Raw genomic sequence first — 15,931 nt, 5'->3', positions numbered from 1 at the left:
CAAGCTCCGCCTCCCGGGTTTACGCCATTCTCCTGCCTCAGCCTCCCGAGTAGCTGGGACTACAGGCGCCCGCCACCTCGCCCGGCTAGATTTTTGTGTAGAGACGGGGTTTCACCGTGTTAGTCAGGATGGTCTCAATCTCCTGACCTCGTGATCCACCCGTCTCGGCCTCCCCAAGTGCTGGGATTACAGGCTTGAGCCACCGCGCCCGGCCTAAGAGACACTGTCTTAAGTAAAAGCTTCTCTTTTCCCTTCTTAGCTGTGAGATGCTTATTCTCTTTGGCTCTCAGTTTCTTTATGAGCAAAAGGGATAATAACACTATGTAAGATTTTCAGAAAAAAAAAAAAACTAATGAGATGATCACATTAGTAGAGCGTTTGGGGGCAGAGATAGAAAATCCTTGAGATTCAGTTGATGAGCAGCCTTTCTTCACTCTCTTGCTAATACACTTTATCACAAAGGGTTCAAGAGACCTTTGAGTATTCAGAAGTTTAGACATACATTTGCATGCCGCTTCCCCTTCCCCCCATTCCATCAGGGTTGAAAATCATGGTGAGTTTTCTGAATATTTTGTAACTTCAATGGCCAATGGAGCCACCAACACAAAGAAAAGATAAGATTACATGGAGATAAAGCAGACTTTTTAACTGAATTAGGACTTGCTGCAAATGTGGTTGCTCTGGTTCTAATCTTTGTGACTCCTGGTCTCTTTTCCTCACCTCAGGGTATTTTCTGGGACTGGCCCTGCTTCCCCGAAACTGTCCACATCTCATGCGTGCACAATTCCTCCTGGACTGCTCTACTGCATGCCTGCTCTGGCAGCAGACTCAACATCCTTCCCATCCTGGCTGACCTTTGCCAGCCCAGTCTCTCTCATCCACCCTGTGGCCTTAGACAAAGCATCTCTGACTATGCATCTTAGATTCCATCCATGTAAATGAAAAGATTGTGCTAGATCATCTCTAGGAGTATTCTAAAACCAATCAATGCATACTAAAGACTCTTTGTTATTTCAGGTATAACTCTAACTGATAGCTGCATTCTTTTCCATCAGGCCTAGAAATGCCTCCAAGTCTCTTTCCACATTGTGGTCCAGCTTGTTGGCATCAATCACAGGTGGGATGCAGTCTTTTTGCCATGCATAGACCACGAGATACTGGAGAACAGGGATTCTTTTTGCTACTTCTTTGAAACCTCAGCTCTAAGAACCATACTTAGTTTAAGCTGGTGCTTAGTGGGTGTAGACTGAATGAGTAGCTTGCAACAATCAAAGCCTTTGCTGCTACATATTTGAAGCCAGTCGAAAGTGACACCAGTTGTATGAGGAGGAACACTGAGCACTCCCCTATTTTTGAGAAAGAAGCTGCTTTTCCATGTCTTGAGGTGGTGTAAGTTGGGCAGAGGAGAGACCATTCTCCAAAGGGAAAAGGCTTCATTAAGGGCAAGAACAGTTCCTGCCTAGTTGGCTTATTTTCAGAAAGCAAAGAGCAGTTACTGTAAGGAAGCTGGCTGTCTGGGCCGGCAGCTTTATCAATGAATAATTTCCTGAAAGGAAGAGAATCTGTGGAGACCTTATACTGTATTTGATCTCAGTGCACGTACACAGTATGCAGGACTATCTTTGGTTCAAGGGAGGTGAGATAATTGTTTCCCAAACAGACTCTCTCGCTGGAGAGCATGCTCCCTCCCATTCTTTTGACCCATACACCAGAAGCCCCAGGTCTGCCCCAAACAATTATCCTGTTTTGCTAGGGAACAAATTGCTCTTTTGGGGTAATTCTGAGCAAGTTTGCCAAGTTCACAACCATCCCAGGGGAGCCTCAGGGGGAAAAGCACTCTCCAAATCCCCTCTCTGGCCCTTCCAAAGGAAAGCAGGTCATTTTTTAAAGAATTCCAATGAAAGCAGTTCATTCTAAATGATCCACCCCACCTTCAGAGAGGCCTCCTGGGCAATTTGTTGGTTCCTCGTATTTGTCTGATACCAGGGAGCCAATTTCCCATGCAAGTCATTATGCATGCAATTAAGTAATTGTAGATGGAAATGAAAAAAAAAAAAAAAAAGAGGACAATGCCAAAAAAGAAGTTGCATGCATTTAACTTTCAAAAGGGAGCCTCCAGGATGCAGGAGCTGAACCCCACTTGGAATTTATTCTCGCAAATCACTGAATAAAATCAGAAGCTTGGAAAGAGTAAAATGTCAGTCTGGTATAATGTAGTAGCTAAGAATATGTACCCCAAAGCCATATTGCCTGTGTCCAAAGCCTGGGTCTGTCATTTATTAACTGTATGACCTTGAGCAGGTTACTTAAGCCTTGTGTGCCTCCTGTCTACAAATGATAAAATCAGATTAATAATATCTATATCATATGGTTGGTTGTCAAGGTTTAAATGAATAGTATATGTGTATAAAGGGTATGGGTATTCATGTATATATCTACCTGCCACCTATCTATTATCTGCCATCTATCTACCTATCAATCTATCCATCCAACGCTGTCAAGCTAGCATCTATCTATCTATGGCTTAGAACAGTGCCAAGTACTATACCATTGTTAGCTTTTATCATTGTTTAACTGATGATGTTTTAAGCAAGTTATGAGCAATCGCTTCGCAGGGGACTTAACATATTTATCATTGCTGGTGGTTCTTTCCTTCTGACCTTATGTCTTTAGTATTAGAAAATCAACTGAACAGAAGTGGGTAAAGAAATATAAAGTGCATAGTTTAGGAGATAAAAAGTAAGTGGCTTCTGGTTCTGGCAGTGAAAGTGTCAAAGCCACAGCACCCCTGGACTCTCCAGAGGAGCAGTGTTGTTTACAGTATGTGTTTAAAATAGTATTCCTGCTTAGCTGGGCCTCCCCTTGGGACAGTGTAATCTCAACAGGAACAGAAGATTAATTAAAACTGGTCTCATTGGTGAGGCTGGTGATTCGGGATGGAGCAGAGGGGTACACCCCTCACTGCCCCCACTCCACACAGGGAAGGGGCTAGGTCTGCTGAAAATAATTAGTGTGGCTCAAGGGCAGGCTGACACTTTTGCCTCATTTGTATGATTTTGATTAATACTTTAATTTCACTTCCTTTGAATGCAGGAGAGGTAAGAAATGAATAAGGAAGATAGAGCCTCCCAAAGCCAAAATCAATAAAGAATGAATCTCTTCCCAGTCCAATCGGGCAGGGCTACCATTTTTCACACCTGGTAGGGACCTCTGGATTTGTGCCTGTGCTGTAGAAGATGGGATATAGCAAGGGAAGACACAAAGACATGCCCTAGGGATAGAGAGGGAGCTGGCTTAGAGACAGCAGCTGCAGGAGGGACAGGAATAGGCTCCTTTATGCTGCAGAAAACATCATGAGCTCCCCCTCTGACTCTCTGTCCTTTGGTCAAGCTCAACCCTCAACCTCTGTAGCACCTTCGGTGTTTAAAATTGCAATGTCTTGGGCATCAGACTTTTCCCCTTTAGCCATCCTATACTGGCTCAAGGAGGAACTATACTGGCTTAAGGAGTGAGTGTGATCACCTCACTCTCCAGGTTCTAATACTCCAAGAGTGGACTTCCTGGGGTCCACAGCCCTGTTTGGAAATTGTAGGCAAAAGTGTGGAGAGACAGTTCAGAGTTCCCTTGTCCTGAAGAGTTTCCACTGCCCTAGTTGGTCCCTATCCCTTTTATAAAAAAGCCCGAGTTCCTCAGCATAACGTGCAAGGCTTTCCATGATCACACCTCCCTCTGCCTCAGTGGTCCTCTTCTATCCTCCCTTACTGATAATATGTGGGGTTGTCATAAGTTGCACCACAGCCTGCTTCCAGAGTGCTCTGCTAGAGCCCAGGGCTGTCCCTCTGTGCGTGGAAGCCCCTGCTTGGACCCAGATCCAGCTTTTCCTTATAGCCCCCAGTCCTGCTAAGTCTTCCCCAGCCTGTGCCCTCCTCTAGATACCCCACAGCACATGAAAGTGAGCTTTTTGGAGGCAAGTACATTGTCTTGCCTACGTCTATATTTTCACTCAGGACTAGGGTCTGGCAAGGTATTGGACTGAACTCAAGAATGAGCAGTGTGACCTTGGGCAAGATCTTTAGTCCATGGCTCTGAGCTTCGACATGGTAAGAATCAAATAAAGTATGTTAAAAAAAAAAAGGAGAAATGCTCTAGAGCTGCACTGTTTACTAAGGTAGCCACTAGCTACATAAGGCCGTTTAAATTTAAATGAATTAAAAATAAATAAACGTAAACATTAACTTTCTCAACCACAGTAGCCTCTGCCTCTCAGGTGCTGGGTACCACATGTGGCTGGTGGTTAATACACCCTGCAGTCTACGGTGTATTGTCTAGCTAATGTACTCGCATTGCATAGAACATTGCATTGGGCTTTTCCATTCTGGCAGAGAGCTCGGTGGACAGCCCTGCTCTAGGAAGTCTCCAGATGGCTCCACTGCTAACATTCTGGAGTTATGGAAATCTGTAATTCCAGGGCTGTTTGTTCTCTATCTTGCTGATCCCAGGCCTTCCTTCCAAAGTCACTGGGATTATAGGAACACCAGTTCTCCATTTGCAAGTGTGCTTCTGCCATGCACGATTTGTTGGCTCATTGGCAGTTTCACCAGGGCAGAAGGAAGAAAATGGACAAGATCTTAATCCCTTCCTTTGGGAAATTCAAGCACCTCCCCATGCTGTGCTAGGGGTCATTGGATGGGAGAACTGGGGACTCCCAAGTTCCGTGTGGTGTAGGCACATCCAAGCGTGGGTACCCCAATGAATTAAACACACCTCCTAGACAAACATCCCAGCGTTAAAAGTGAGGGCTTGGAAATTTTCGGGGACAGAACATTTCAGGGAAAGAGGGTTAATCCTGAAAGAAAAGTTAGAGAATTTTTGAAACCAAATCAAGGTCCGGCTTTGGCAAGCCGAAAGAGCGTTTTCCAAGCACAAGTCAGTGGGGGAGGTTCTCGTCAAGGAGCTGAAGTGCCTTCTGTCAATGCCAGGCCGCCCCCAACTCACCCAAGACTTTAGGCATGCCACATTCTAGTGCTCTGGGCTGAAATGTCCCCCTTCTTTCACTAGAAGGATCAGCAAAATATCTGGGATCACTGTTTTCCAAGTGGTGAGCCTAAGGTTGTCGGCCTGTTTCCTTGCAGCAGCTCTTAGGATGGTGCAGTCAGGAAATTCACAGATGCAAGTGCGGTCAGGAAACTCATAGTTCAGCGGATGCAGTCAGCTCCTTAAAGCACCTCGTGAAGCAATAACTCAACATCGGACCCACACCAACCACTCAAGCCCTTTCTGGGTGACATAAGGGAATAGAGATCTTTGCGATCCAAAACCCATGGAGAAAAGGAGCCAGATATTTGGAAATATCCTGAACTCATTCCAGTGCTTGTTGCTGGTCTCTTTCCCATCTATCCACAGTGCTTGGGTGATGGAGGCCCAGCCAATTAGAAATGGATGAATAATAGCCCACAGCATTGTGGTTTGCATAGGTGTCATGCTGAAACATCTCTTCCCAGACATCATCTCATTTTGATATTCTCATCAACATCTCCAGGTAGGCAAGGTGGAAATTGTTAGTGTGGCTGCATGACAGATGCAGAAGTTAGCACCATGCCAACTTTGCTCCACAAAGAGGCAAAGCTGGGTCTCCACTCAGGGCCTGTAGCACATGCTAGTCTCACTGGGCAGCTTTGCCTTGGAATGGCCACCTTTGGGGGCTGGGGGAAAGATGAGTGCAGAAATCAAGAATTACTTCTGTAAAACTGCATGTCATTCCAGGGAGTGCCTGGGCTGGAGCATCTGTTTACCTTTGACAACATATAGAAATGGACAACACAGAGGTGTTGAAAGAATTGGAAGATAAAACCAGTGTCTTTCCATTTTTATGTGAAGGAAGAACTTGGTCAAATTCACTTCCTGTGGACTCAAATTCCTCCTTTGCAGTTGGAGGAGAATAATCCTCTCCCCACAGACTTTTTTGAGAACAAAAGCAATGTACTGAAGCACATAGCAAACAGTAGATGCTCGATCAACATCCTTTTTTCTCTTGTTACTTTTTCCTTTTCTTATGCAGGCTTGCAGGGAGAGGCTAGAAAGAGGCAGACGGATGAACAAAGCTACTTGCTCTTGGTCATGGAGTAAGGATTGGAACACCAATGCTTTCAAGGGGTGCAAGACTAGCTCTTCCCAGACTGTGCCATCCAATACAATGTTCTGCAGGCAGGAGGGAGGCACATGGGCTTGGCCTGTAAAAACCAACCTGTGTCAATGCTCAGGGCCTCAACAGAGGTCCCAGAAACCTTACCTTTTAGCTTTCTCACAGGCCTCACTCCTGTCTCTAGGAAAACTGCCTCATTCATCTTTTGTTCTCCAACTGCCTCTTCAACCTGTGCCTTCCTTTCCTGCACAGCCTTTCTACCAGGTTGGGGTGGAGGGTGGTGGGTGCCTCCTTGCATCCTGGAGGAGAGAAGGTAGGGCCTTGTCCCCCATTGTTGTGTAGTGGGTGAGGCAGGACTTTTGCATAATTTAGCAAGAACTACGTGAACTCACTCTTCTTCTTTGCTGGCAGCCCCGCTCACCTCTCTACCTGTGTTTCTGAAGAGCGGTGATTAATCTCAGAGCTGGGATGAGCACAGAGCGCCAAGTGCCCCAGGATAGGGCAAGGCCTACAGTGAGCCATGTCCAGCCTCTCCTACTAAAGGAAAAACAAGAGCAGCTGCCAAGAAAATCTACCCTCAGATGAACAACTGACTTCCTGTTATGTAGCTCTTTTATCTTCTAGAAAGAAGCCCAGTGGAAGCTGGGAGGCATGGGTTCTAGCCCCAGCTCCTCTTAACATTGTGTGACCTCAGGCAAGGTGTCCCCCATCTCTGAGGCTCAGATAACTCAACGGCAAATTAGGCATGATCTGATTCTTGAATTTGCACCAGACCTATGGAAACTATTGGTGGTTTCTCAAAATCTAAAGCAAGCTTGACACATGCTCTTACATTTTAAAGACATTGCCATCCAATTTCAGAGCTACTTTTGTGGGACCAAATCCATACAACCATATGTGAACAAAGCCTGTGGTTTCAACGTTGAAATAGGCAACGTCCACATTATGGCTCATGCATTTCTGTTTTCCCATTGTTCTTCATCGTCATCTCTTCCCTGCCAATAAGAGTCATAGCAATTTCTCTGTGTTGGGTTCTTCCAATGAGTCAAGTCCTGGTCAAGCACTTTACCTGCCATCTTACTTCATCCTCAGCAAATCCAAGAAGAGGATGTGAGGGCTGTTGGCCATTTATCAATGAGGGAACTGCAGTTCTGAGGAGGAAAAAAGCTACCCAAGCACACTCTCAGTAAATTTGGAGCCCAGAACTGCGAGGACTAAAAGACCATAGTTAGTTGCTGTGCCCTCTGGAGCTCTTTTCTCCCCAGAGTGTCTAAGTCTAGGTCATTCTGGGTTGTTCTCTGGTCAGCTGGGCTCAGTGCAGGATGTCCCCAGCTCATAGCTAGACGTCCCAGCTCAAGGCTGCACAACGCCAGTCCTCTTCTCTGTGCACATTTGGCATCTCATCCGGACTCCAGTTCCTTACCAAGCTTCACACCATGGTGGGGTCTCTTGATGTCTGAAGCCATGAGTCCACCAGCAGGAGTTGCTCCTGGGAGCTGCTTCAGATGGGGACCTGGGAAAATCTCCCCCAAAGCCCTGGAAGGCACAGCAAAGGCTGAAGAAAGGGAGTAGGGAGAAGGACAAGGAAATGAGAGGGAAGACATTTTACAACATATCTAAATGCAAGCATGAGCAATTCCATTTTAAGATGAGACTCAAATGCATCCCAGAAGACACATTTATCCTGAGTTTTGGGATATAATGCCAACACAGAAGCAAACTAAGAGCCAACACTTGAAGTTGATGTCCTTAGTCTAGACAATTGTTTGGTCAATGGGCTTTTTTTTTTTTTTTCTTTTCTTTTTCTTTCTTTTTTTTTTTATTTTTTATTTATTTATTCATTTATTTATTTTTTTATGGAGCCTTGCTTTGTCATCCAGGCTGGAGTTCTTGCTCTTTTGTGCAGTGACATGATCTTGGCTCACTGCAACCTCCACCTCTTGGGTTCAAGCGATTCTCCTGCCTCAGCCTCCCAAGTAGCTGGTGTTACAGGCAGACACTACCATGCTCAGCTATTTTTTGTATTTTTTTAGTAGAGGTGGTGTTCTACCGTGTTGGCCAGTCTCCAACTCCTGACTCTGTGATCCGCCCGCCTCGGCCTCCCAAAGTGTTGACATTACAAGCATGAGCCACCGTGCCCAACCAATAAGCTTATTAAAAACAATCCTTGTATCTGAGTGTATTATCCAAAACATGATTTAGCTACTATATCCATCTCCTGGCAAATGCCAGGAGATTCATAGCATTCCTTAAAGGGCAGAGGGAGTGAATTGTCTATATGCAAATAAATAAGATTATAAAGATTGTGCTCAGTATTACCTTATATTGTTAAAAATTGCAAAGGTTTTTCTGTACTATAAGAAAACAGGATGTATGCCAAAGACAGAGAATAAAATCAGACTCTTTTGTAAGCTAGACTTTCATGGCTGAGGCTCCAGGGTGGATGGACAGATGCACTGGACGTAGACAGAACTGCCCTCAAAGTTTTACTTTCCTGCTTCCTCCTTCTGAGTCTCCTGAAAAGTCCCTTAAACTTGTCTGAGTTTCCCTATTTATAATACAAATCACTTTGTGGAATTCTTGAATTTTTATGAGGGTTCAATTGAATAATATATCTAAAGTGTCTGACTCAGAATCTGAAATGTAGAATCGCTTAATACAAGTCATCTTTTTTTTTTTTTTTTTTGAGACTGTGTCTTGCTCTGTCACCAGGTCGGAGTGCAGTGGTGTGATCTTGGCTCACTACAACCTCTGCCTCCCCGGTTCAAGTGATTCTCCTCTCTCAGTCTCCTGAGTAGCTGGGACTACAGGCATGCGCCACCACACCCAGCTACTTTTTGTATTTTCAGTAGAGACAGAGTTTCACCATGTTGGTGAGTATGGTTTTTGTCTCTGGACCTCGTGATTCGCCCGCCTCGGCCCCTACAAAGTACTGGGATTACAGGCATGAACCACCATGCCTGGCCAATACAAGTCATTTTCTATCCCCGCCTCTCCTTCCTCCACTCCTTCCTTCCTTCTGAGAGTCCAGCCTGCAAGGTCTAGAGAAGGCTTTAACCTCTGCTAGAATCCACAGGGGAGGGGACAAAAATGCAGTGGTGAGCAAACTCCATGCTGATTGGAAGGAGCAGTGCCACATGCAAGGAGTGCTGGGACCTCAAAGGGGAAGCTTAATTCCAGCCGGTGGGACTGCAGTCACCAGAAGCCACGCGTGTCTTCAGGATGTTCTGCGCAGTGTGACTAGGGCTGTGCCCCGCCTGCCTCTTCAAGCTCCAACTCCAAAGGCCTGGCTTGTGCCATCTTCCCTGAGCTGGAACAAAACTCCCATGGCCTTGGACTCCTCGGACTCCACATGCAGCCACCATCCAGCTGGCCTCCGCCCTGTCACTTGCTATTTCTGGCATTTCTATTTTATAAAAGCCTGTGAGCTGGCAGAGAGAGGACTGTCTCATGCACCCTCATCCTAGCACCAGACACAACACTGGCTTGTTATTGCCATGTGGGTAGAAGCACAAACCACCTGGGCAACAGTGCCACATTTCAGCCACTTTTCTCCTTCCAGGAGGTCCAAAGTCATATGCTGTTGTCTTCACGGAGACAGACAAGTCATCACAGAGCTAACATCAGGCTCTGATATGGCCTAGGAGTTGCCACAGCTCATTGGCTAAGTCAGCCACTAACAAGCCTGCAGCCACTGTCTCCATCACCCATGCACTGTTCAGCACTGGGTAACAGTCACTGAGTGAGACAATCACACAGAAATTAGGGTCTAGCTAGGGAGGGCAGGGGTGCTAGACATTAAATAAACACACACACACACACACACACACACACACACACACACTTAAAGTCCAAAATCAGTGTGGCTATCTCTATAAGTAGGACTAACAGGAGAGAGAAGATACATTTAGAAGGAGTTGTGAAGGGATGTGTTTCAGCCGTATTGCAGCAATGGGCTTGGGGTAAGGATCTCTGGAAGGCTATTGCACCTGGAAGTCCATATCATTAGAATTCAGGGCTGGGTGCTGTGGCTCACACTTGTAATCCAGCACTTCGAGAGGCCGAAGTGGCTGGATCACCTGAGGTCAGGAGTTTGAGACCAACCTGGCCAACATAGTGAAACCCCGTCTCTACTAAAAATAAAAATGTTAGCCGAGCATGTTGGCATGCACCAGTAATCCCAGCTACTCCAGAGGCTGAGGCAGAAGAATTGCTTGAACCCGGGAGACGGAGGTTACAGTAAGCCAAGGTTGTGCCATCACACTCCAGCCTGGGCAACAAGAGCGAAATTCTGTCTCAAAGGAGAAAAAAAAATTGAGCCACAGAATTTTCATAGAGGGAGCTTTTGGTTTTACATGAATTCATCCCTACACGGAAGGAGAGTAGGGAGGTCGGGAGAGGAGATTCCACCCATCAGCCCACCAGAGGCCATGCTGCTCAGCTCTGGCTTCTACTATTCTGAGCACAGGAAATGTTGAGTCAAAAATTTTAGCAGATATTTTTATTTTTCTCTCACACTGGATTCTGGGAGCTTGAACTGCCAGGACGTCAGTCAAGAGAAAGCGTCGGACACCCGAAATGACATGCAGACTTGCTAAAGCTCGTCTCACACACAGCTCTTCATCTATCCTTTTAGCCAGATTTCCTTATCTCAGGCTGAGTCAGAAATTAAAATATCGAGGCTGTGCTAAGAGAATGGGGTAGAGCAACCAAAGACTCTGGGGCAAACCAGATAAGGACTCTGGGGAGTCGCTTGTGAAAAGTCACTTACCCTCCCTGAGCCTCAGTTTCTCATCTTAATTCAGGTATTGAAAGCAACCTGGCAATTTGTATATATTTATAAATGGACCTAAACTTTGTACTTTTAATAGATTAGCTTCCAACATAAAGTCTGTGGGAATCAGCCTCTGAAATTAAACTCACTTTCTCATTGGAACTTTTAAGACCAGGATTTCGTCATTCATTCCCCCACCGTGCAGATGGAGAAGCAAGTCAGAGGTAAGCACGTGCCTCAGGCACATGTGGAATCACATTCAGAGTTGACGTGAACATTTTTGGCTCTCAGAGATGCCTCTAAAATCCCATATAAAAAAAGCCTCTTGTTAACATAGAAAACTCATAAGCAAAGCTGTGAGTCAGCCAGGATATATCCTCAAGGTGGGCTCAAGTTCAACACACATGAAAGTGAAAGATATTTAGTTAGCTTTCTGAAATCCTTCTCATCTTAGGCCATTCCTCCACTGTAGAAGGAAACAAGATGCCTTGAAAAGAAAGTGATGTTAACCAGACTTACCTTCACATCCCCTACTGAGACCTTTCAACCTCTATGGCCTCAGGCACAATAATTTACTCTACTGCACCTTCGTTTTCTCATCTCTGAAATGGGAATAATGATAAGTCTTCTTTTAAGAGCCAAATTGGATAAGTCTTGTGGAGTGCTTAATTAATGTCATACCCATTTCCTGAGATGGCATTTTTCCCCCCAGGCCATGTGATTTAAACCCAGAGCAGACCTCACTCTCTAGTGAAGCAGGACATCTAGAACTTTAATGTGCATAGAAACCACATTGACGGGGGAGGTGGGGGCTTGTTTAAATGCAGATTCTGATTTACCAGATCTTGGGTAGATCCACACATTCTACACATGTAGCAAACTCCAGGTAACATAGCTACTACTGGTCTAGGAATCTCACTTTGAGAAGCAAGACTGTGGCGGACTCCAGGAATGAAGAAAGATAGGACAAGTAAGTAAGGAGCTGCGGGTTTGGTTCATCTTCATCCTATACAAGCTCCATGCATGCACGGAAGCACAGCCACATGTGCAGACTCATACATGCGTGCTCACACGAACACACCCACATGCATGTCCAGGCACAGGCTCACACACATGCACACAGCAGGCCCTCACCTACAGATAAATACATATGCATATGTACACACCTCCCAAGTGCATACTCAACCACATGCAGGCTCACAGTCACGTGTGTGCATGCAAGCACAAACATGCACCTGCAGACACATACATGTGTGTCCACACAAGCATGCCTATGGGCACAGACTGCCGCCTACCCATCCTTCCTCTCAGTTCGGGGCTGTTTTTCAGCACAGAGTTTTCATGAATGGTCTCTACAGAGGAATTCCTACTTTCACCCTAGATGGGTCCTGCACTGATTCCATCCATATCTCTCCATCCCACCTCCTTATTTTACCTGAAGTGACAATGCTGAGCCTGTGACCCCAATGGCCAATGTGTTTGCTCTGAGAATGGAGCAGCCAAGAAAGGGACCTGCTGCTGGTTGAGAAGATCCACCCTTATTTCCACATTTCTCTTCTGGCTAAAAATGAGGACAGTGTTCCACAGTCTGCAGCTGGAACTCTTCTCTCTGTCACAGGGCATCCCTGTTTATGGGCAGGGCTTCCCTTCTCTAGCCCTTCATTTTCACCTCTGTAGTAATAACAGGCATTATTATAATAGAAGTTGTAGCTTATTGCTCATTTATCACCATGCTGAGTATTTTACATGTTAATATGAGTTCGTTTGATTCCTGACCCCATCCTTGTGATAAGGCAATATTATTACTCCCATTTGCAAGTGAGAGAAGTGAGGCCCACAGACACTGGGGTAACCTTTCCAGGCTGCACAGCTTGGAGCAATGCTGGGAAGAGGGAGAGCTGATTCCGACCTTGCACGCTGACCTACCACACTCAGGCCTCAGACTAGATGATGAGTGGCACGATCACCTCTCCCTCTCCCTCCTCACCCTTTCCTCCATGTCTATTTCTGCAGTGTCATGTCTTTCTTTGTTTCTCCTTTTCTTTTCTTTGCCTTCATTTTTATTCTCATCTTCTCCTTTCTTCTCCTTACTTCCTTCTTGCCTTTTCTTGCATGGTTCCTTGCTTGCTGCTATCCTCCTGTTTCTATCCACTTTGTCCTGGATGCCCTATGGCTGAGCAAAATGAACAGCAACCTACTTAAAATGAATTTAGTGCTGAGAGCTCCATTGGCACAAGAAGGGGAATTCTGTAGAGTGGGGACATTTCTCAGTCTGTAAAATGACTGAGAACTTTCCAGGTGTCCACAGAGTTGATCCACTCAATCCTCAAGTGCTCAGAGGACACAATTTCACTGAACAGTACCTGCTACCATTGTGTGGGATTTCTACCTAGCACTGGCTGTATACTAAGGACATTATGTGAACTTTATCCTCTGGGCCTCAAAACAGCCCTCATATGTGGATGTGACAGTGTTCATCCCCTAGATGATGACCCTGAGTCTCAGGGTGGGAGGAGATTGTACAAGGTGGTCCAGGGAAATATGAGCCAGGGGTGGAGCTGCCTGATTGACTCTGTTGCCTTATGTTGTGTTTCATCTTTTAAAGGAGACGAAAGGGAACAAAAATAAGAAATTACTTAGAAAATTTTGCGATGAGAAGCATAGACGGTCATAGTCAAGAAGGAGAACAAAAGCCTGTTTCAAAGATGAGGACCCTGAGCTCTGAGAGGGGAAAGAGTTTGACCAGTACTTGGAGGCCTCACCCAGGTTCCCACCACCACCAGGGACCCTCGTCATCACTACGCAAACCTATGACATCTTCTCCAATGTAATGCCATCATGGAAATGAGCTGCAAGTCAGTGTTCTTACCTATCTTTGACCATGTAACATGCACACATGCACACGCACGTGCGCGCGCACACACACACACACACACACATACACACACAATTTTCGATATTCTCATCAACATCTCCAGGTAAGCAAGGTGGAAATTGTTAGTGTGGCTGCATCACAGATGCAGAAGTTAGTACCATGCCAACCTTGCTCAGCAAAGGAGGCAAAGCTGAGTCTCCACTCAGGGCCTGCAGCACGTGCTACTCTCACTGGGCAACACTACTTTGGAATGGCCACCTTTGGGGTCTCGGGGAAACATGAGTGCGTGAATCAAGAATTACTTCTGTAAAACTGCAGGCCATTTCAGAGAGTATCTGGACTGGAACACCCGTTTACCATTGTCAACATATAGAAGTGGACAACACAGAGGTGTTGAAAGAATAGTGTGACATGTTAGCTTGATCTTACTTCATTGCACCCTTCCTGATGCTGCTATTTTAGTATGTAATCCTCTAGTTACCCAAAACTTCCCCCATTATCTTATTATTGCAGAACCCAGGGTCTGGTTTCATGCAGATCTCCCCGTGTTACTCACTGTAGAAAGATGATCAAACACAGAGTTTTTAGGGCACTGGTGTGATTTGGCTTCACGCCCCTGTCTTTTGTTATACCTTTATTAGCCAAGATAGATTTTTCAAGAACACAGTCAGGCATGTACACTGGGCCAAGGCATTGCTGTCAGAAGCTAGGCTCTTCCATGATGAAATGTTTATAAGGTGATAGCTCTGTACAGAGTCGTCTCCCTGAAATTCACATAAGTAGTGATAAAAACCACTGCGGTCTAGCCCTATTTATCTATTGGCCTCATCTGTTCACTGCTCCTCACCATCTTTTCTCGAAGAAGTATGATTTTCCTTACAATTCCCTAATTGAGTCATGCTGGTTATAGACTTCCGTGCCTTTACTCATCTACTCATTCTGCCTAGAATGTCGTCTTCTCATTTTCAAGACCAACCAACTCAAGGATCCCTCTGACAATGTCACATCCTTCATCACAGCCCACCTTTTTTTTGTTGTTCTTTTGAGACTCTGTCACCAGGCTGGAGTGGAGTGGCATGATCTCAGCTCACTGCAACCTTTGCCTCACAGGTTCAAGCCATTCTCCTGCCTCAGTCTCCTGAGTACCTGGGACTACAGGCACATGCCAACACAGCCAGCTAATTTTTGTATTTTTAGTAGAGACGGGTATTTTCACCATGCTGGCCAGGATGTTCTCGATCTCTTGACCTCGTGATCTGCCCACCTCAGTCTCCCAAAGTGCTGAGATTGCAGACATGAGCCACTGTGCCAGGCCCATAGCCCGCTTTTAACCCACAGGTGCTGATCTGCTGTCCTGTCCGCTGCAGCACATGGACTTTTTTCTCAGCCCTTATCTCCCCCTATTACTGTGATTTTCTCCAACCTGTCTTCTCCATGTGCTCATGAATTCCTGGAGATGATGGAAAATCCCTGAATCCTGACACAAAGCCCAGGGCCTGACATGGAAAGGCATCCTTGAAGTCTGGTTGAATAAAGGAGTGAATGAATGAATGAACAAAATTAGGTAGATGTAGTGAGGCGTGTTCCACAAAACCACAACTGAAGGGTTTTGGAGAAAGCCTCAATCTGCAAGGATGTCTCGATCTTTATTAGGCCTGGCCATTGGTGGGACTTGAACCTCAGAGCCCACCACTCCTATCACCTCTTCCCCCTCTCTTCTGCTCTGCTTCAAATGGACCCAAAGATGAATTAACTCAGAGAAATTCCCAAGTCTCCTTTCTATCCACATCCAGGTTAACATTGCCAGAAAGTGTTTTGCCTACTGAGGACTTGCCCTTCCCGATATCATTCTTGGTATGTGCTCACATTGACTCCGTATTGAGAGCACTACATTTTATTCAATGCAGCAGCACAGCACAGTGGGTACACACACAGGCTGCAGAGTCTGACTACAGTTGTTCAAATCCAGTTTGAACCACTTCTCAGCTGCGTGGCACCAAATGTGTTGTCCGACCTTGTGAAGGCTCAGCTTCCTTGTCTGGAAAATAAAAAACAAAAACAGTGTAACCTCATAGGATTTTAGGAAAATCAGAGATATTTCAGGGAATGTTCCACCCATAATGAATGTTCATTGTGGATG

At 45.7% G+C, this 15,931-nt stretch overlaps 1 long non-coding RNA gene across 1 annotated transcript in view; it reads right to left on the bottom strand.

Annotated features, from left to right (window-relative positions):
• Positions 1 to 14,831: 14,831 nt before the first annotated feature.
• Positions 14,832 to 15,931, bottom strand: part of LOC105518481 — a 50,189-nt gene continuing 49,089 nt past the window's right edge. The window contains exon 3 of the long non-coding RNA XR_001002841.1: positions 14,832 to 15,829. This is a non-coding gene — a long non-coding RNA (uncharacterized LOC105518481). The remainder of the gene's footprint in view (positions 15,830 to 15,931) is intronic.

Source organism: Colobus angolensis, unplaced genomic scaffold (genome assembly GCF_000951035.1).
Source record: "Colobus angolensis palliatus isolate OR3802 unplaced genomic scaffold, Cang.pa_1.0 Scaffold32, whole genome shotgun sequence".
NCBI lineage: Eukaryota > Metazoa > Chordata > Mammalia > Primates > Cercopithecidae > Colobus > Colobus angolensis.
The sequence above is the reverse complement of the archived record's forward strand: the minus strand, read 5'-3'. Positions and strand labels throughout refer to the sequence as shown.